The sequence below is a fragment of the Phyllobates terribilis genome, unplaced genomic scaffold (genome assembly GCF_046119375.1).
Source record: "Phyllobates terribilis strain yellow unplaced genomic scaffold, ASM4611937v1 Scaffold_4__5_contigs__length_816908805, whole genome shotgun sequence".
Lineage (NCBI taxonomy): Eukaryota > Metazoa > Chordata > Amphibia > Anura > Dendrobatidae > Phyllobates > Phyllobates terribilis.
This window is the reverse complement of record NW_027362764.1, coordinates 592,134,983-592,155,957: the sequence shown is the minus strand read 5'-3', so window position 1 is coordinate 592,155,957 and position 20,975 is coordinate 592,134,983.

Genomic DNA, 20,975 nt, shown 5'->3' with positions numbered 1-20,975 from the left:
TCACAGTAGCTTAACAAGACGCTTTTAATGCCCCTCAGAAGAGACGTGGAGGTTCCAGTAGCTTAACAAGACGGTTTTAATGCCCATTGGAAAAGTGGTGGAGGTCACAGTAGCTTAACAAGACGGTTTTAATGCCCCTTGGAAGAGACGTGGAGGTACCAGTAGCTTAACAAGACGGTTTTAATGCCCCTCGGAAAAGTGATGGAGGTCACAGTAGCTTAGAAAGATGCTTTTAAGGCTCCTCAGAAGAGACCTGGAGGTACCAGTAGCTTAACAAGATGCTTTTAATGAACCTTGGAAAAGTGGTGGAGGTCCCAGTAGCTTAACAAGACGGTTTGAATGCCCCTTGGAAGAGACATGGTGGTCCCTGTAGCTTAACAAGACGGTTTTAATACCCCTCGGAAAAGTGGTGGAGGTCCCAGTAGCTTAACAAGACGGTTTTATTGCCCCTTGAAAAAGTGGTGGAGGTCGCAAAAGCTGAACAAGATGGTTTGAATGCCCCTTGAAAGAGACTTCGAAGTCCCAGTAGCTTAACAAAACGGTTTTAATTCACCTCGGAAAAGTGGTGGAGGTCCCAGTAGCTTAACAGGACGGTTTTAATGCCCCTCGGAAAAGTGGTGGAGGTCCCAGTAGCTTAACAAGACGGTTTTAATGCCCCTTGAAAAACTTGTGGAGGTCGCAGTAGCTTAACAAGACGGTTTGAATGCCCCTTGGAAGAGAAGTGGAGGTCCCAGTAGCTAAACAAGACAGTATTAATGCCCCTCTGAAAAGTTGTGGAGGTCCCAGTAGCTTAGCAAGACGGTTTGAATGCCACTTGGAAGAGACGTGGAGGTCCCAGTATCTTAACAAGACGGTATTAATGCCCCTCGGAAAAGAGGTGGAGGTCCCAGTAGCTTAACAAGACGGTTTTAATGCCCCTTGGAAGAGATGTGGATGTCCCAGTAGCTTAACATTACTGTTTTAATGCCCATCGGAAAAGTGGTGGAGGTCACAGTAGCTTAACAAGACGCTTTTAATGCCCCTCAGAAGAAACGTGTAGGTCCCAGTAGCTTAACGAGACGGTTTTAATGCTCCTTGGAAAAGTGGTGGAGGTCCCAGTAGCTTAACAAGACGGTTTTAATGCCCCTTTGAAGAGACGTGGAGGTCCCAGTAGCTTAACAAGACGGTTTTAATGCCCCTCGGAAAAGTGGTGGAGGTAACAGTAGCTTAGAAAGACGCTTTTAAGGCGCCTCAGAGGAGACGTGGAGGTTCCAGTAGCTTAACAAGACGGTTTTAAAGCCCCTCGGAAAAGTGATGGAGGTCACAGTAGCTTAGAAAGATGCTTTTAAGGCTCCTCAGAAGAGACGTGGAGGTCCCAGTAGCTTAACAAGATGCTTTTAATGAACCTTGGAAAAGTGATGGAGGTCCCAGTAGCTTAACAAGACGGTTTGAATACCCCTCGGAAAAGTGGTGGAGGTCCCAGTAGCTTAACAAGACGGTTTTATTGCCCCTTGAAAAAGTGGTGGAGGTCGCAAAAGCTGAACAAGATGGTTTGAATGCCCCTTGAAAGAGACTTCGAAGTCCCAGTAGCTTAACAAAACGGTTTTAATTCACCTCGGAAAAGTGGTGGAGGTCCCAGTAGCTTAACAAGACGGTTTTAATGCCCCTCGGAAAAGTGGTGGAGGTCCCAGTAGCTTAACAAGACGGATTTAATGCCCCTTGAAAAACTTGTGGAGGTCGCAGTAGCTTAACAAGACGGTTTGAATGCCCCTTGGAAGAGACGTGGAGGTCCCAGTAGCTTAACAAGACAGTATTAATGCCCCTCTGAAAAGTTGTGGAGGTCCCAGTAGCTTAGCAAGACGGTTTGAATGCACCTTGGAAGAGACGTGGAGGTCCCAGTATCTTAACAAGACGGTATTAATGCCCCTCGGAAAAGTGGTGGAGGTCCCAGTAGCTTAACAAGACGGTTTTAATGCCCCTTGGAAGAGATGTGGATGTCCCAGTAGCTTAACAATACTGTTTTAATGCCCATCGGAAAAGTGGTGGAGGTCACAGTAGCTTAACAAGACGCTTTTAATGCCCCTCAGAAGAAACGTGTAGGTCCTAGTAGCTTAACGAGACGGTTTTAATGCTCCTTGGAAAAGTGGTGGAGGTCCCAGTAGCTTAACAAGACGGTTCTAATGCCCCTTTGAAGAGACGTGGAGGTCCCAGTATCTTAACAAGACGGTTTTAATGCCCCTCGGAAAAGTGGTGGAGGTCACAGTAGCTTAGAAAGACGCTTTTAAGGCTTCTCAGAAGAGACGTGGAGGTTCCAGTAGCTTAACAAGACGGTTTTAAAGCCCCTCGGAAAAGTGGTGGAGGTCACAGTAGCTTAACAAGACGCTTTTAATGCCCCTCAGAAGAGACGTGGAGGTTCCAGTAGCTTAACAAGACGGTTTTAATGCCCCTTGGAAAAGTGGTGGAGGTCACAGTAGCTTAACAAGACGGTTTTAATGCCCCTTGGAAGAGACGTGGAGGTCCCAGTAGCTTAACAAGACGGTTTTAATGCCCCTCGGAAAAGTGATGGAGGTCACAGTAGCTTAGAAAGATGCTTTTAAGGCTCCTCAGAAGAGACGTGGAGGTCCCAGTAGCTTAACAAGATGCTTTTAATGAACCTTGGAAAAGTGGTGGAGGTCCCAGTAGCTTAACAAGACGGTTTGACTGCCCCTTGGAAGAGACGTGGAGGTCCCAGTAGCTTAACAAGACGGTTTTAATACCCCTCGGAAAAGTGGTGGAGGTCCCAGTAGCTTAACAAGACGGTTTTATTGCCCCTTGAAAAAGTGGTGGAGGTCGCAAAAGCTGAACAAGATGGTTTGAATGCCCCTTGAAAGAGACGTGGAGGTCCCAGTAGCTTAACAAAACGGTTTTAATTCACCTCGGAAAAGTGGTGAAGTTCCCAGTAGCTTAACAATACGGTTTTCACGCCCCTCGGAAAAGTGGTGGAGGTCCCAGTAGCTTAACAAGACGGTTTTAATGCCCCTTGAAATACTTGTGGAGGTCGCAGTAGCTTAACAAGACGGTTTGAATGCCCCTTGGAAGAGATGTGGAGGTCCCAGTAGCTTAACAAGACAGTATTAATGCCCCTCTGAAAAGTTGTGGAGGTCCCAGTAGCTTAGCAAGACGGTTTGAATGCCCCTTGGAAGAGACGTGGAGGTCCCAGTATCTTAACAAGACGGTATTAATGCCCCTCGGAAAAGTGGGGGAGGTCCCAGTAGCTTAACAAGACGGTTTTAATGCCCCTTGGAAGAGATGTGGATGTCCCAGTAGCTTAACAAGACTGTTTTAATGCCCCTCGGAAAAGTGGTGGAGGTCACAGTAGCTTAACAAGACGCTTTTAATGCCCCTCAGATGAAACGTGTAGGTCCCAGTAGCTTAATGAGACGATTTTAATGCACCTTGGAAAAGTGGTGGAGGTCCCAGTAGCTTAACAAGACGGTTTTAATGCCCCTTTGAAGAGACGTGGAGGTCCCAGTAGCTTAACAAGACGGTTTTAATGCCCCTCGGAAAAGTGGTGGAGGTCACAGTAGCTTAACAAGACGCTTTTAATGCCCCTCAGATGAAACGTGTAGGTCCCAGTAGCTTAATGAGACGATTTTAATGCACCTTGGAAAAGTGGTGGAGTTCCCAGTAGCTTAACAAGACTGTTTTAATGCCCCTTAAAAGAGACGTGGAGGTCCCAGTAGCTTAACAAGACGGTTTTAATGCCCCTCGGAAAAGTGGTGGAGGTCACAGTAGCTTAGAAAGACGCTTTTAAGGCTCCTCAGAAGAGACGTGGAGGTCCCAGTAGCTTAACAAGACACTTTTAATGCCCCTTGGAAAAGTGGTGGAGGTCCCAGAAGCTTAACAAGATGGTTCTAATGCCCAATGGAAGAGACGTGGAGGTCCCAGTAGCTTAAAAAGACGGTTTTAATGCTCCTCGGAAAAGTGGTTGAGGTCACAGTAGCTTAACAAGACACTTTTAATCTTCCTCACAAGAGACGCGGATGTCCCAGTAGCTTAACAAGACAGTTTTAATGCTCCTTGAAAAAGTGGTGGAGGTTGCAGTAGCTTAACAAGACGGTTTGATTGCCCCTTGGAAAAGACGTAGAGGTCCCAGTAGCTTAAACAGACTTTTTTAATGCCCCTCAGAAATGTGGTGGAGGTCCCAGTAGCTTAACAAGACGGTTTTAATGCACCTTGAAAAAGTGGTGGAGGTCGCAGTAGCTTAACAAGGCGGTTTGAATGCCCCTTGGAAGAGACGAGGAGGTCCCAGTAGCTTAACAAGACGGTTTTAATGTCCCTCGGAAAAGTGGTGGAGGTCCCTGTAGCTTAACAAGATGGTTTTCATGCCCCTCGGAAAAGAGGTGGAGGTCCCAGTAGCTTAACAAGATGTTTTTAATGCCCCTTGAAAAAGTGGTGGAGGTCGCAGTAGCTTAACAAGACGGTTTGAATGCCCCTTGGAAGAGACGTGGAGGTCCCAGTATCTTAACAAGACGGTATTAATGCCCCTCGGAAAAGTGGTGGAGGTCCCAGTAGCTTAACAAGACGGTTTTAATGCCCCTTGGAAGAGATGTGGATGTCCCAGTAGCTTAACAATACTGTTTTAATGCCCATCGGAAAAGTGGTGGAGGTCACAGTAGCTTAACAAGACGCTTTTAATGCCCCTCAGAAGAAACGTGTAGGTCCCAGTAGCTTAACGAGACGGTTTTAATGCTCCTTGGATAAGTGGTGGAGGTCCCAGTAGCTTAACAAGACGGTTTTAATGCCCCTTTGAAGAGACGTGGAGGTCCCAGTAGCTTAACAAGACGGTTTTAATGCCCCTCGGAAAAGTGGTGGAGGTCACAGTAGCTTAACAAGACGCTTTTAATGCCCCTCAGAAGAGACGTGGAGGTTCCAGTAGCTTAACAAGACGGTTTTAATGCCCCTTGGAAAAGTGGTGGAGGTCACAGTAGCTTAACAAGACGGTTTTAATGCCCCTTGGAAGAGACGTGGAGGTACCAGTAGCTTAACAAGACGGTTTTAATGCCCCTCGGAAAAGTGATGGAGGTCACAGTAGCTTAGAAAGATGCTTTTAAGGCTCCTCAGAAGAGACCTGGAGGTACCAGTAGCTTAACAAGATGCTTTTAATGAACCTTGGAAAAGTGGTGGAGGTCTCAGTAGCTTAACAAGACGGTTTGAATGCCCCTTGGAAGAGACGTGGAGGTCCCTGTAGCTTAACAAGACGGTTTTAATACCCCTCGTAAAAGTGGTGGAGGTCCCAGTAGCTTAACAAGATGGTTTTATTGCCCCTTGAAAAAGTGGTGGAGGTCGCAAAAGCTGAACAAGATGGTTTGAATGCCCCTTGAAAGAGACTTCGAAGTCCCAGTAGCTTAACAAAACGGTTTTAATTCACCTCGGAAAAGTGGTGGAGGTCCCAGTAGCTTAACAGGACGGTTTTAATGCCCCTCGGAAAAGTGGTGGAGGTCCCATTAGCTTAACAAGACGGTTTTAATGCCCCTTGAAAAACTTGTGGAGGTCGCAGTAGCTTAACAAGACGGTTTGAATGCCCCTTGGAAGAGAAGTGGAGGTCCCAGTAGCTAAACAAGACAGTATTAATGCCAATCTGAAAAGTTGTGGAGGTCCCAGTAGCTTAGCAAGACGGTTTGAATGCCACTTGGAAGAGACGTGGAGGTCCCAGTATCTTAACAAGACGGTATTAATGCCCCTCGGAAAAGAGGTGGAGGTCCCAGTAGCTTAACAAGACGGTTTTAATGCCCCTTGGAAGAGATGTGGATGTCCCAGTAGCTTAACATTACTGTTTTAATGCCCATCGGAAAAGTGGTGGAGGTCACAGTAGCTTAACAAGACGCTTTTAATGCCCCTCAGAAGAAACGTGTAGGTCCCAGTAGCTTAACGAGACGGTTTTAATGCTCCTTGGAAAAGTGGTGGAGGTCCCAGTAGCTTAACAAGACGGTTTTAATGCCCCTTTGAAGAGACGTGGAGGTCCCAGTAGCTTAACAAGACGGTTTTAATGCCCCTCGGAAAAGTGGTGGAGGTAACAGTAGCTTAAAAAGACGCTTTTAAGGCGCCTCAGAGGAGACGTGGAGGTTCCAGTAGCTTAACAAGACGGTTTTAAAGCCCCTCGGAAAAGTGGTGGAGGTCACAGTAGCTTAACAAGACGCTTTTAATGCCCCTCAGAAGAGACGTGGAGGTTCCAGTAGCTTAACAAGACAGTTTTAATGCCCCTTGGAAAAGTGGTGGAGGTCACAGTAGCTTAACAAGATGGTTTTAATGCCCCTTGGAAGAGACGTGGAGGTACCAGTAGCTTAACAAGATGGTTTTAATGCCCCTCGGAAAAGTGATGGAGGTCACAGTAGCTTAGAAAGATGATCTTAAGGCTCCTCAGAAGAGACGTGGAGGTCCCAGTAGCTTAACAAGATGCTTTTAATGAACCTTGGAAAAGTGGTGGAGGTCCCAGTAGCTTAACAAGACGGTTTGAATACCCCTCGGAAAAGTGGTGGAGGTCCCAGTAGCTTAACAAGACGGTTTTATTGCCCCTTGAAAAAGTGGTGGAGGTCGCAAAAGCTGAACAAGATGGTTTGAATGCCCCTTGAAAGAGACTTCGAAGTCCGAGTAGCTTAACAAAACGGTTTTAATTCACCTCGGAAAAGTGGTGGAGGTCCCAGTAGCTTAACAAGACGGTTTTAATGCCCCTCGGAAAAGTGGTGGAGGTCCCAGTAGCTTAACAAGACGGATTTAATGCCCCTTGAAAAACTTGTGGAGGTCGCAGTAGCTTAACAAGACGGTTTGAATGCCCCTTGGAAGAGACGTGGAGGTCCCAGTAGCTTAACAAGACAGTATTAATGCCCCTCTGAAAAGTTGTGGAGGTCCCAGTAGCTTAGCAAGACGGTTTGAATGCACCTTGGAAGAGACGTGGAGGTCCCAGTATCTTAACAAGACGGTATTAATGCCCCTCGGAAAAGTGGTGGAGGTCCCAGTAGCTTAACAAGACGGTTTTAATGCCCCTTGGAAGAGATGTGGATGTCCCAGTAGCTTAACAATACTGTTTTAATGCCCATCGGAAAAGTGGTGGAGGTCACAGTAGCTTAACAAGACGCTTTTAATGCCCCTCAGAAGAAACGTGTAGGTCCTAGTAGCTTAACGAGACGGTTTTAATGCTCCTTGGAAAAGTGGTGGAGGTCCCAGTAGCTTAACAAGACGGTTTTAATGCCCCTTTGAAGAGACGTGGAGGTCCCAGTAGCTTAACAAGACGGTTTTAATGCCCCTCGGAAAAGTGGTGGAGGTCACAGTAGCTTAGAAAGACGCTTTTAAGGCTCCTCAGAAGAGACGTGGAGGTTCCAGTAGCTCAACAAGACGGTTTTAAAGCCCCTCGGAAAAGTGGTGGAGGTCACAGTAGCTTAACAAGACGCTTTTAATGCCCTTCAGAAGAGACGTGGAGGTTCCAGTAGCTTAACAAGACGGTTTTAATGCCCCTTGGAAAAGTGGTGGAGGTCACAGTAGCTTAACAAGACGGTTTTAATGCCCCTTGGAAGAGACGTGCAGGTCCCAGTAGCTTAACAAGACGGTTTTAATGCCCCTCGGAAAAGTGATGGAGGTCACAGTAGCTTAGAAAGATGCTTTTAAGGCTCCTCAGAAGAGACGTGGAGGTCCCAGTAGCTTAACAAGATGCTTTTAATGAACCTTGGAAAAGTGGTGGAGGTCCCAGTAGCTTAACAAGACGGTTTGACTGCCCCTTGGAAGAGACGTGGAGGTCCCAGTAGCTTAACAAGACGGTTTTAATACCCCTCGGAAAAGTGGTGGAGGTCCCAGTAGCTTAACAAGACGGTTTTATTGCCCCTTGAAAAAGTGGTGGAGGTCGCAAAAGCTGAACAAGATGGTTTGAATGCCCCTTGAAAGAGACGTGGAGGTCCCAGTAGCTTAACAAAACGGTTTTAATTCACCTCGGAAAAGTGGTGAAGTTCCCAGTAGCTTAACAAGACGGTTTTCACGCCCCTCGGAAAAGTGGTGGAGGTCCCAGTAGCTTAACAAGACGGTTTTAATGCCCCTTGAAATACTTGTGGAGGTCGCAGTAGCTTAACAAGACGGTTTTACTGCCCCTTGGAAGAGATGTGGAGGTCCCAGTAGCTTAACAAGACAGTATTAATGCCCCTCTGAAAAGTTGTGGAGGTCCCAGTAGCTTAGCAAGACGGTTTGAATGCCCCTTGGAAGAGACGTGGAGGTCCCAGTATCTTAACAAGACGGTATTAATGCCCCTCGGAAAAGTGGGGGAGGTCCCAGTAGCTTAACAAGACGGTTTTAATGCCCCTTGGAAGAGATGTGGATGTCCCAGTAGCTTAACAAGACTGTTTTAATGCCCCTCGGAAAAGTGGTGGAGGTCACAGTAGCTTAACAAGACGCTTTTAATGCCCCTCAGATGAAACGTGTAGGTCCCAGTAGCTTAATGAGACGATTTTAATGCACCTTGGAAAAGTGGTGGAGGTCCCAGTAGCTTAACAAGACGGTTTTAATGCCCCTTTGAAGAGACGTGGAGGTCCCAGTAGCTTAACAAGACGGTTTTAATGCCCCTCGGAAAAGTGGTGGAGGTCACAGTAGCTTAACAAGACGCTTTTACTGCTCCTCACAAGAGACGCGGATGTCCCAGTAGCTTAACAAGACACTTTTAATACCCCTTGGAAAAGTGGTGGAGGTCCCAGTAGCTTAACAAGACGGTTTGAATGCCCCTTGGAAGAGACGTGGAGGTCCCAGTAGCTTAACAAGACGGTATTAATGCCCCTCGGAAAAGTGGTGGAGGTCCCAGTAGCTTAACAAGACGGTTTTAATGCCCCTTGGAATAGATGTGGATGTCCCTGTAGCTTGACAAGAATGTTTTAATGCCCATCGGAAAAGTGGTGGAGGCCACAGTAGCTTAACAAGACGCTTTTAATGCCCCTCAGAAGAAACGTGTAGGTCCCATTAGCTTAACGAGACGGTTTTAATGCCCCTTGGAAAAGTGGTGGAGGTCCCAGTAGCTTAACAAGACGTTTTTAATGCCCCTTTGAAGAGACGTGGAGGTCCCAGTAGCTTAACAAAACGGTTTTAAAGCCCCTCGGAAAAGTGGTGGAGGTCACAGTAGCTTAACAAGACGCTTTTAATGCCCCTCAGAAGAGACGTGGAGGTTCCAGTAGCTTAACAAGACGGTTTTAATGCCCCTTGGAAAAGTGGTGGAGGTCCCAGTAGCTTAACAAGATGGTTTTAATGCCCCTTGGAAGAGACGTGGAGGTCCCAGTAGCTTAACAAGACGGTTTTAATGCCCCTCGGAAAAATGGTGGAGGTCACAGATGCTTAGAAAGATGCTTTTAAGGCTCCTCAGAAGAGACGTGGAGGTCCCAGTAGCTTAACAAGACGCTTTTAATGCCCCTTGGAAAAGTGGTGGAGGTCCCAGTAGCTTAAGAAGACGGTTTGAATGCGCCTTGGAAGAGACGTGGAGGTTCCAGTAGCTTAAAAAGACGGTTTTAATGCCCCTCGGAAAAGTGGTGGATGTCCCAGTAGCTTAACAAGATGGTTTTAATGCCCCTTGAAAAAGTGGTGGAGGTCGCAGTAGCTAAACAAGATGGTTTGAATGCCCCTTTGAAGAGACGTGGAGGTCCCAGTAGCTTAACAAGACGGTTTTAATACCCCTCGGAAAAGTGGTGCAGGTCCCAGTAGCTTAACAAGACGGTTTTATTGCCCCTTGAAAAAGTGGTGGAGGTCCCAGTAGCTTAATAAGACAGTTTTAATGCCCCTTGAAAAAGTTGTGGAGGTCGCAGTAGCTTAACAAGACGGTTTGAATGCCCCTTGGAAGAGACGTGGAGGTCCCAGTAGCTTAACAAGACAGTATTAATGCCCCTCTGAAAAGTTGTGGAGGTCCCAGTAGCTTAGCAAGACGGTTTTATTGCCCCTTGGAAGAGATATGGATGTCCCAGTAGCTTAACACGACTGTTTTAATGCCCCTCGGAAAAGTGGTGGAGGTCACAGTAGCTTAACAAGACGCTTTTAATGCCCCTCAGAAGAAACGTGTAGGTCCCAGTAGCTTAACAAGACGGTTTTATTGTCCCCTGGAAAAGTGGTGGAGGTCCCAGTAGCTTAACAAGACGGATTTAATGCCCCTTTGAAGAAACATGGTGGTCCCAGTAGCTTAACAAGACGTTTTTAATGCCCCTCGGAAAAGTGGTGGAGGTCACAGCAGCTTAGAAAGACTCTTTTAAGGCTCCTCAGAAGAGAAGTAGAGGTCCCAGTAGCTTAACAAGATGGTTTTAAAGCCCCTCGGAAATGTGGTGGAGGTCACAGTAGCTTAACAAGACGCTTTTAATGCCCCTCAGAAGAGACGTGGAGGTCCCAGTAGCTTAACAAGACGGTTTTAATGCCCCTTGGAAAAGTGGTGGAGGTCCCAGTAGCTTAACAAGACGGTTTTAATGCTCCTTGGAAGAGACATGGAGGTCCCAGTAGCTTAACAAGACAGTTTTAATACCCCTCTGAAAAGTGGTGGAGGTCACAGTAGCTTAGAAAGACGCTTTTTAGGCTCCTCAGAAGAGACATGGAGGTCCCAGTAGCTTAACAAGACACTTTTAATACCCCTTGGAAAAGTGGTGGAGGTCCCAGTAGCTTAACAAGACGGTTTGAATGCCCCTTGGAAGAGACGTGGAGGTCCCAGTAGCTTAACAAGACGGTTTTAATGCCCCTCGGAAAAGTGGTGGATGTCCCAGTAGCTTAACAAGATGGTTTTAATGCCCCTTGAAAAAGTGGTGGAGGTCGCAGTAGCTGAACAAGATGGTTTGAATGCCCCTTGGAAGAGACGTGGAGGTCCCAGTAGCTTAACAAGATGGTTTTAATTCCCCTCGGAAAAGTGGTGGAGGTCCCAGTAGCTTAACAAGATGGTTATAATGCCTCTCGGAAAAGTGGTGGAGGTCCCAGTAGCTTAACAAGACGGTTTTAATGCCCCTTGAAAAAGTGGTGGAGGTCGCAGTAGCTTAACAAGATGGTTTGAATGCCCCTTGGAAGAGACGTTTAGGTCCCAGTAGCTTAACAAGACGGTTTTAATGCCCCTTGGAAGAGATGTGGAGGTCCCAATAGCTTAACAAGACGGTTTTATTGCCCCTCGGAAAAGTGGTGGTGGTCCCAGTATCTTAACAAGACGCTTTTAATGCCCCTCAGAAGAAAAGTGTAGGTCCCAGTAGCTTAACAAGATGGTTTTAATGCCCCTTGGAAAAGTGGTGGAGGTCCCAGTAGCTTAACAAGACGGTTTTAATGCCCCTTTGAAGAAACGTGGAGGTCCCAGTAGCTTAACAAGACGGTTTGAATGCCCCTCGGAAAAGTGGTGGAGGTCACAGTAGCTTAGAAAGACTCTTTTAAGGCTCCTCAGAAGAGATGTGGAGGTCCCAGTAGCTTAACAAGATGGTTTTAATGCCCCTTGGAAAAGTGGTGGAGGTCGCAGTAGCTTAACAAGATGGTTTGAATCCCCCTTGGAAGAGACGTTGGGGTCCCAGTAGCTTAACAAGACGGTTTTTATGCCCCTCGGAAAAGTGGTGGAGGTTCCAGTAGCTTAACAAGACGCTTTTAATGCCCCTCGGAAAAGTGGTGGAGGTCTCAATAGCTTAACAAGACGCTTTTAATGCCCCTTCCAAGAGCCATACAGTACAGCATCTTAAAAATATTATTCCCATTATTGGGGAGTGGGTCTCCCACAGTCTTTGCTTATGCCTTCCAAGCAAAAGCTGACAAAAATAATGACGGAGGAACTTTCAATAATGGCAACACGGACCACGGTCACCCTGGTGGTATAGTGGTGGTGGAGGCTGAGGATAAGGAGAAGAACATAAAACAGCCGAAATGAGGAAGCGTATACCCATGTGTGGGTGTGAAGCGGTGCATGTGAATACACCTCCTGAAATAACACAGTGGATTTGACTTTATGTTACTCTGCTGTCATTTGGTGGAGATGAGAAGTCTGGCCCAATCCAGCCCTTGTTCATTTTGATAAGGGTCAGCCTGTCAGCATTGTCAGTTGACAGGCGAGTGCGCTTTTCAGTTATAATTCCCCCAGCGGCACTAAAAACACGCTCTGATAACACGCTAGCGGCAGGGCAGGTCAGGACCTCCAAGGCATACAGAGCGAGTTCATTCCAAGTGTCCAGCTTGGATAACCAATAATTAAAAGGCACAGAGGAATCACGGAGGACGCTGGTACAGTCGGCAAGTTACTCCCTCACCATCTTTTGAAACTTTCCACTCCTTGTGAGAGTACCCCGCGCCTCAGGGACTGTAAGCTGGGTGGGTCTCAGAAAACTGTCCCAGAACATTGACAGTGTTCCCCTACCTCTGCTGGATTGGAGTTGCCTCTCTCTCGCTTATAAGCCTTGGTTGGTCAACGAACTGTGACCTCTGCCGCTAGCGTGTTCAGATGGGAATTTTTTTAACAGTTCTGCAGCAAGGGCCTTCTGGTACTGCCCCATCTTTGTAGACCTCTCCACCTCAGGAATAAGAGAGTGAAAGTTCTACTTGTAGCGGGGGTCTAAAAGTGTCACCGACCAGTAATGACTGTCACCCAACATTTTGACAACGCGAGGGTTTCAGTTAAGGCAGCGTAACATAAAGTCAGCCATGCGTGCCAGACTGCTAACGGGCAAGATTTCCGTGTCCTCACCAAGATGACGACTGACCATGCTCTCCTCCTCCTCCCCCCTGTCCTCAGGCCACCCACGCTGAACCGACGGTATGACAGTTGTACAGGTACTACCGTCTACAGCGCATGATACAAGCTCCTGTTCTTCCTCCTCCTCCTCCTCTCCCTCATTGTCCCCCAATGCACTTTGGGATGCGATGAGGCTGGGCTGTGTGTAATCGACCGCTCCGGCTTCTTGTTCCATCTCTTCATGCTCTGGCTGCAATGCCTCCTCTTTAATTCTCTGCAGAGAGCGTTGCAAAAGACAGACAAGTGGAATGTGGACGCAAATGATGGCATCATCGCCACTCACCATCTGGGTGAACTCCTCAAAGTTTGTCAAGATGGTACATATGTCAGACATCCAGGTCCACTCCTGAGGTCTTATGTGTGGAGTCTGACCTGAATATCGACGGCCTTGTTGCAGCTGGTACTCCACAACTGCTCTTTTCTGCTCACAAATCCTTTGCAACATGTGGATCGTAGAGTTCCAACGTGTGGGAACATCACACACCAGTCGGTGTGCCGGAAGCTGAAAACACTGCTGCAACACAGCAAGGGCGGCGGAAGCTGTAGCCGACTTGTGAAAATGAGCTGACCGGCGGCGCACTTTGACGAGCAGATTTGGCAACTCGGGGTACGATTTAAGAAACCGCTGAACCACGAGGTTAAGCACATGAGCCAGGCATGGTATGTGTGTGATCTCGCCTCGCCTCAGAGCCGCCACCAGGTTACAGCCATTGTCACACACGACCATGCCTGGATGTAGGTTCAGCGGTCTCAGCCACAGATCTGCCTGCTCTTTCACAGCTGTCCACAACTCACAAGCAGTGTGAGGTTGCTCACCTAAGCTTATGAGTTTCAGCACAGCCTGTTGCCGCTTGGCAGAGGCAGTACTGCAGTGCTTCCAGCTTGTAACTGATGTGGTGATATCTGAGATGGAGGCTGAACTTGAGGAGGAGGATGATGCGCAAGAGCTGTACACTGTGGGGGCAACTCTGACTGACATAGGGCCCGCAATCCTCGGTGTGGGGAGGATGTGTTCCGTCCCAAGGTCCGACTGGGTCCCGGCTTCCACTATGTTTACCCAGTGTGCCGTCAGGGAGATGTACCGTCCCTGGACACAAGCACTTGTCCACGTGTCCGTTGTCAGGTGGACTCTCCCAGTAACTGCGTTGTTGAGGGCACGGCAGATGTTTTGGGACACGTGCTTGTGTAGTGCGGGGATGGCACACTGGGCAAAATAGTGTCGGCTGGTGACCGAGTACCGAGGGACGGCCACCGCCATAAGGTTGCGGAAGGATTCCGTCTCCACCAGCCTAAAAGGCAGGATTTCCAACGCAAGCAGTCGTGAATAGTGTTGAGCATTCCGATACTGAAATATCGGGTATCGGCCGATATTTGCGGTATCGGAATTCCGATACTTAATTCCGATACTTTTGCAACGTCGTATACCGAAATCGGAAGTTCCCATAATGCAATGAGCCATTTTCAGTTTATTCAGCCAATGAGGATCCTAAGAAGTGTGGGCAAATCCTGTTAGGCTTGTAGGCATCTTAACTAATGGCATGGCTGTGATTGGCTGCTGAAATGATGTCATGATGCACTATAAAAGCCGCCACCGCCATTTTGAGCTCACTCTGCTGTGAATTCAGTTAGGGATAGGACGCTGTTGTTCTGAGGGACAGTTTTAGCTACCTATTTGGTCTATTCTGCTTTACCCAAGCTACTTTATAAATCGCTGTGCCTTGCAGTGCTAGTGCACAGTTCTCTGAACTGTTCACCACTGTCTGCAAGGTCTCTGTGTGTGAGTGCAGCTCACCCTGTAGTGTGTGCTTCAACCACATCTGGTTGTAGTGCACTCAGTGTGTGTCACTGCCTCATACATTGTCCTTTTTTGCCAATTCATAATTTTTCCTGATATCTCCTATTAGTGTGGTGGTTCCATCAGTATTCAACTAAATTGGTTCCAAACACACTATATAGGAGTAGATAGAGAAATTTTTTTGGACTTGCAGCGCTAGTGCACAGTGCTCTGCATCTGTACTGTTCACTGCTGTCTGCAAGGTCTGGTGTGTGAGTGCAGCTCACCCTGTAGTGTGTACTTCAGCCACGTCTTGTTGTAGTGCACTCAGTGTGTGTCACTGCCTCATACATTGTCCTTTTTTGCCAATTCAGAATTTTTCCTGATATCTCCTATTAGTGTGGTGGTTCCATCCGTATTCAGCTAAATTGGTTCCAAACACACTATATAGGAGTAGATAGAGAAATTTTTTGGTCTTGCAGCGCTAGTGCACAGTGCTCTGCATCTGTACTGTTCACCGCTGTCTGCAAGGTCTGTGTGTGTGAGTGTAGCTCACCCTGTAGTGTGTGCTTCAGCCACGTCAGGTTGTAGTGCACTCAGTGTGTGTCACTGCCTCATACATTGTCCTTTTTTGCCAATTCATAATTTTTCCTGATTTCTCCTATTAGTGTGGTGGTTCCATCCGTATTCAGCTAAATTGGTTCCAAACACACTATATAGGAGTAGTTAGAGGAGCCTTTCTGCAGCACTGGGCCCTGCAGCCCCAGCCAGAGTAGTATTAGCCTATTTTTTGTAGCCTCATCTATTGCATTGTAGGTTACCTTCCTACATTGTAATAGCTACAAAAAGTTTGTGATACTATCGTTATTACATCTTTAGGCACATCCAGTGTCTTTTTGCGACAAAAAAAACCTAAATAAAGTTCACCAAACACTCCACTTTACAGTTGTGTAGGCCACATTAGCTCATATTAAAGTCTAGTCCACACTTTATAAAATTAGTGTTTCTTATACCTGTTAGCAGCTGTTCAGGAATAAGCACACTAAGCCCTTAGTACTTTTCTGCCTATCTTTATCAGTCTACCAAGATGAAGAAGGCAAGGAGTAAGGCATGTGGTTGTGGGCGTGGGCGTGGGCGTGGAGTTTCTGCAGGGAGAGGACATGAGGATTCTGTGCCTGCAGGGAGAGGACGTGGGGATTCTGTGCTTACTGCGGGCACCAGTGACTCAGCATCCCCCAGTTTTACCAGGGAACAGTCCTTTATGCGCAGCTTTGTAGGAGCTAGCCGTACCCCACTGCTGCGGGAGGACCAAATTGAAGCCGATGTCGGATGGATGGCAGCTAACGCATCGACTTCAATTAGTTCCAGATCCTCTCAGGTCCTGAGCACTGAAGAGCACCCATCTGTCTCTTCACCACCTGCCAAATTGCCCAGGCAGTCAGAGAGCCCTGGAAAGGAGCCATCTCTACTTCTGTTCTCTGAATCTCTTGGCTTGGAAAGAGGGGGCCAGCCAAGCAGAATTTGAGAATTTGAAGAAGAGGTAGTATGCAGTGATGCGCAACCGTTTTGTCTCTCTGAATCTGAAGAGGCGGGTGGGCCAGTGCCTATGGTCAGCAGCACACCTCAGTACGCATCTGATGATGAGTCTCAGGTGCCACTTTCTGGTGCGTACTGTGCTGTCGAGACTACCCAGGAGAAGCAGTTGTTTGAAGAGGGTGGTGTAGATGATGAAGTCCTTGACCCATCATGGCGTGAGGGACAGGAAGGTGGTGGGAGCAGCTCTGAGGAAGAGATTCCCCGAACAGCCCAAAAAGGACGGAGAGGGAGGGGGCAGACTTGGTTGCCTGTAGCCTCCACTTCGCACCCATTAGGAGCATGGCTCTTCCAAAATCCAAAGCGGATGCTCCCAAGACTTGCAGTGCCTGGTCCTTTTTTGAAACAGTTGCAGATTACATTTGCTTTGTCAAATGCAAGCTGTGTAATCAGAAGGTGAAAAGAGGGAAAAGTGTCAGCAACCTCAATATCACAAATATGTGGAAACATGTGCGGACCAAGCACGTGGTGGAGTTACAAAAATACAATGAAGACCTAGGCCAACCTACAGCACCACCTACCCCCTCTTCAGCTCGTGTTGTAGCCTCTTCCTCCAGCTCACACACAGCTGGTTCTGCTTCCTCACAGGATCGCCATGGAAGAATCTCTGGCACTGTTGTACAGAGACACAGTGTAATTCCACCCACAGCACCACTTTCCCAGTCATCCTCACACTCCCAGGCCAGTCTACAGCCATCGTTAGCACAGGCATGGGAGAAAAGGCGCCCATACTCGGCAAACCACCCCTGAGCACAGGCTCTGAATGCTGGCATTGCTAAACTACTGGCCCTTGAAATGCTATCATTCAGGCTGGTGGAGACTGACACATTCCGTTGTATTGGCAGTCCCACAATACAACGTGCCCAGCCGCTTTTATTTCAGCAGGCAAGCTGTCCCTGCCCTGCAACATCATGTGGAGGGAAAAATTAAACATGCGCTACAAAACGCCATCAGCAGCAAGGTCCACCTGACCACCGATGCGTGGACCAGTAAGCATGGACAGGGACGATACCTTTCCTTCACTGCCCATTGGGTAAATGTTGTGGAGCCGGGTACAGATCTTGAGAGTGGCGCTGTACGTGTTCTGCCAACTCCAAGGATTGCAGGAATCCAGTCAGTACACATTGACTCCTCCTCATACTCCAGTTCCTCTGAATCAGCGCTGCAGGAGCCGTCACGGTCTACCTCCACATCGACCCGTGAACGGTTACCTGTTATGATGACCGATATGAGCACAGCCGTGGCCAAACGTCAACAGGCCGTATTAAAATTAATTTCTTTGGGGAATTGAAGCCACACAGCGCAGGAGCTCTGGAATGCCATCATGCAGCAGAGCGACGTGTGGTTTGTGCCAGCGAATCTCCAGCCAGGCATGGTAGTGTGTGACAATGGCCGAAATCTGGTGGCAGCTCTGGGCCTAGGCAACCTCACTCACATCCCATGTCTGGCACATGTGCTCAACTTGGTCGTGCAGAGATTTTTGAGGGACTATCTGGATCTTGATGCACTGCTTCACAAGGTCCGCATAGAGTGCGCTCACTTGCGGCGTTCCAGCAATGCAAGATCACGCATTGCAGCTCTGCAGCGCTGATTACGTCTTCCGGAACATCGCATCATATGTGACCTACCCACCAGGTGGAATTCAACGTTACATATGTTGGAGAGGTTGTGTGAGCAGCAGGCAGCAGTAATGGAGTACCAGCTGCAGCAGGCGCAAACAAGTCGCAGTGCGCGCCGTTCACACTTCACCACCACTGAGTGGGCCTCTATGAAGGACATTTGCCACGTTTTGCGTGCCTTCGATTATTCCACGCGAATGGCGAGTGCAGATGATGCACTAGTCAGCATGACTATCCCCCTTATCTGCCTGCTTGAAAAAGCACTGCAAGCACTAAGGAACGAGGTTTTGGAAGAGGTGGAGGATGAGGAATCACAAATGCCATCTGCTTCTCTACAGTCTGCGCAACGTGGTTCCTCACAAAGGCCTAGGCAGGGGACACTTTGTGAGGAGGATGAGGTGGAGTCAATGGATGAGGAAGACATCTGTCCAGAGGAGGGAGGTACACAATGCTCTAGTAGTCAGTATCTAGAGCGAGGGTGGGGTGATGCAGAGCAGGCAGAGATCACGCCTCAAGCAGGGGACAGCGTTTCTTGGCCAGTTGGCAGTCTGCAGCACATGGTTGATTTCATGCTGCAGTGCCTGAGAAACGACCGCCGCATCGCCCACATTCTCAACACGGCTGATTATTGGGTGTCCACCCTCCTAGATCCTTGCTACCGGGACAACTTACAAAGCCTCATAACACCGTTGAACCGGGAGCGTAAAATGCGGGAGTACCAAGACGCACTGGTGCATTCCATCATGTTCTCCATTCCAACCGAGAGCAGTGCTGCTAGTGCTTTACAAAGCAGCTCAGTGCGTCGAGGCAGTGGAGGAAGCTCTGCACAAAGAGGGAGCAGAAGCAGCGCCTCAGCACAAGGCAAGACCAGTATGGCCGAAATGTGGCATAGTTTTGTGTCCCCGCCGCCACAAATGTCTACACCATCACAGATGGCTCCAGTTAGCAGGAGGCAACGTTTCCATCAGATGGTGACAGACTACATGTCTTGCCCTCTTAGTGTACTCCCAGACGGCTCTTCTCCCTTCAAGTTTTGGGTCTGTAAGCTGGATACATGGCCAGAGCTTAGTCAGTATGCTTTGGAGGTGCTAGCTTGCCCTGCTACTAGTGTATTATCGGAACGCTTCTTTAGTGCCGCAGGTGGTGTACTAACAGACCATCGCATGCGACTATCCTCCGATAACATTGACCGGCTAACTTTTCTCAAAATGAACAAGGCCTGGATCTCTCATGAATTTGCCAGTCCTCTTCCAGAATAAATAATTGGTTGGCAACAGTATCCAGGTCTCCTGTTGTGTTCATGTTTCTACCACCTGAACTGTAATCCCTGAGCTCCAACACTGCCAGTTGGCGCTCGGAAGTGCCGTCTGCACAGTCAACACTTGCTGCCGTGTTATTGGGGTTCAGTAACGTCAGCTGTTCCCCTGCTGTGCGGACGGCAATTTCTCCTGCTCTGTCCACATTCTCACTACTACAGATTTTAAAGTTGCTCCAATTACACCTCTGGCTCCTCTGTTTTCAGTATTATCCCTGAGCTCCAACACCGCCAGTTGGCGCTCGGAAGTGCCGTCTGCACAGTCAACACTTGCTGCCGTGTTATTGGGGTTCAGTAACGTCAGCTGTTCCCCTGCTGTGTGGACGGCAATTTCTCCTGCTCTGTCCACATTCTCACTACTACAGATTTTAAAGTTGCTCCAATTACACCTCTGGCTCCTCTGTTTTCAGTATTATCCCTGAGCTCCAACACCGCCAGTTGGCGCTCGGAAGTGCCGTCTGCACAGTCAACACTTGCTGCCGTGTTATTGGGGTTCAGTAACGTCAGCTGATCCCCAGCTGTGTGTCCGGCAAATTCTCCTGCTTTGTCCACATCCACTGTACTACTGATTTAAAACCTCCTCCAAAGACTCCTCTGGCTCCTCTGTTTTTAGTATTTACCCTGGGCTCCAATACCGCTAGTTGCTGCTCAGAAGTGCCATCTGCACAGTCAACGCTTGCTCCAGTGTTATTGGGGTTCAGTAACGTCAGCTGATCCCCAGCTGTGTGTCCGGCAAATTCTCCTGCTTTGTCCACATCCACTGTACTACTGATTTAAAACCTCCTCCAAATACACCTCTGGCTCCACTCTGTTTTTAGTATTTACCCTAGGTTCCAGTACCGTCAGCTGGTTCTCGGCAGTGTCATTGGCACGGGTACTCCCTCCTGCCCAGCCTGGTTCAAGCTCACCAGCTGTTTCCGGGTAGTGTCAACGTCACTTTGCCTCCAATGCATTGTCCTGTCGTGTTGCGGTCGGGTTAGCCGACTCTATGGTGCCTGCAGTTTAGGTGACTCCTATGTGAGCTGTGGGATCTGGCAATGAAGGCTGGTTCCATAGTGCCAATAGGACAAGCACCCCCTGTAGGACTATGGGTTTTGGTATCTGCGGCCGGCTCACGGCCTTGAAACTTTTTTTTACATGTGTATCTTCTATTACCCATCCGGGTTCCAGTACCGTCAGCTGGTTCTCGCCAGTGCCTTTGGATTAGGTGCCTCCATCTCGGTATCCAAGTTCCACCAACGTCTGCTGGTCCTTGGTGGTGCTTTCTGGCACAGGTACCTCCTGCTTAGTAACCGAGTTCCAGTACCGTCAGCTGGTCCTCGGCAGTTCCATTGGCTCTTGTACCTTCTGCTACCCATCAAGGTTCCAGTACCGTCAGCTGGTCCTCGGTAGTTCCATTTGCTCTTGTACCTTCTACTACCCATCCGGGTTCCAGTACCGTCAGCTGGTTCTCGGCAGTGTCTTTGGCACGGGTACTCCTTCCTGCCGAGACTGGTTCCAGCACGCCAGCTGTTTCCGGGTAGTGTCAACGTCACTTTGCCTCCAATGCGTTGCCCTGTCGTGTTGCGGTCAGGTTAGCCGACTCTATGGTGCCTGCAGTTTAGGTGACTCCTATGTGGGCTGTGGGATCTGGCAATGAAGGCTGGTTCCATAGTGCCAATAGGACAAGCACCCCCTGTAGGACTGTGGGTTCTGGTAACTGCGGCCGGCTCGCGGCCTTGAAACTTTTTTTTACATGGGTACCTTCTACTACCCATCCGGGTTCCAGTACCGTCAGCTGGTTCTCGGCAGGGCCTTTGGATTAGGTGCCTCCTTCTCGGTATCCAAGATCCACCAACGTCTGCTGGTCCTTGGTAGTGCTTTCTGGCACAGGTACCTCCTGCTTAGTAACCGAGTTCCAGTACTGTCAGCTGGTCCTCGGCAGTTCCATTGGCTCTTGTACCTTCTGCTACCCATCAAGGTTCCAGCACC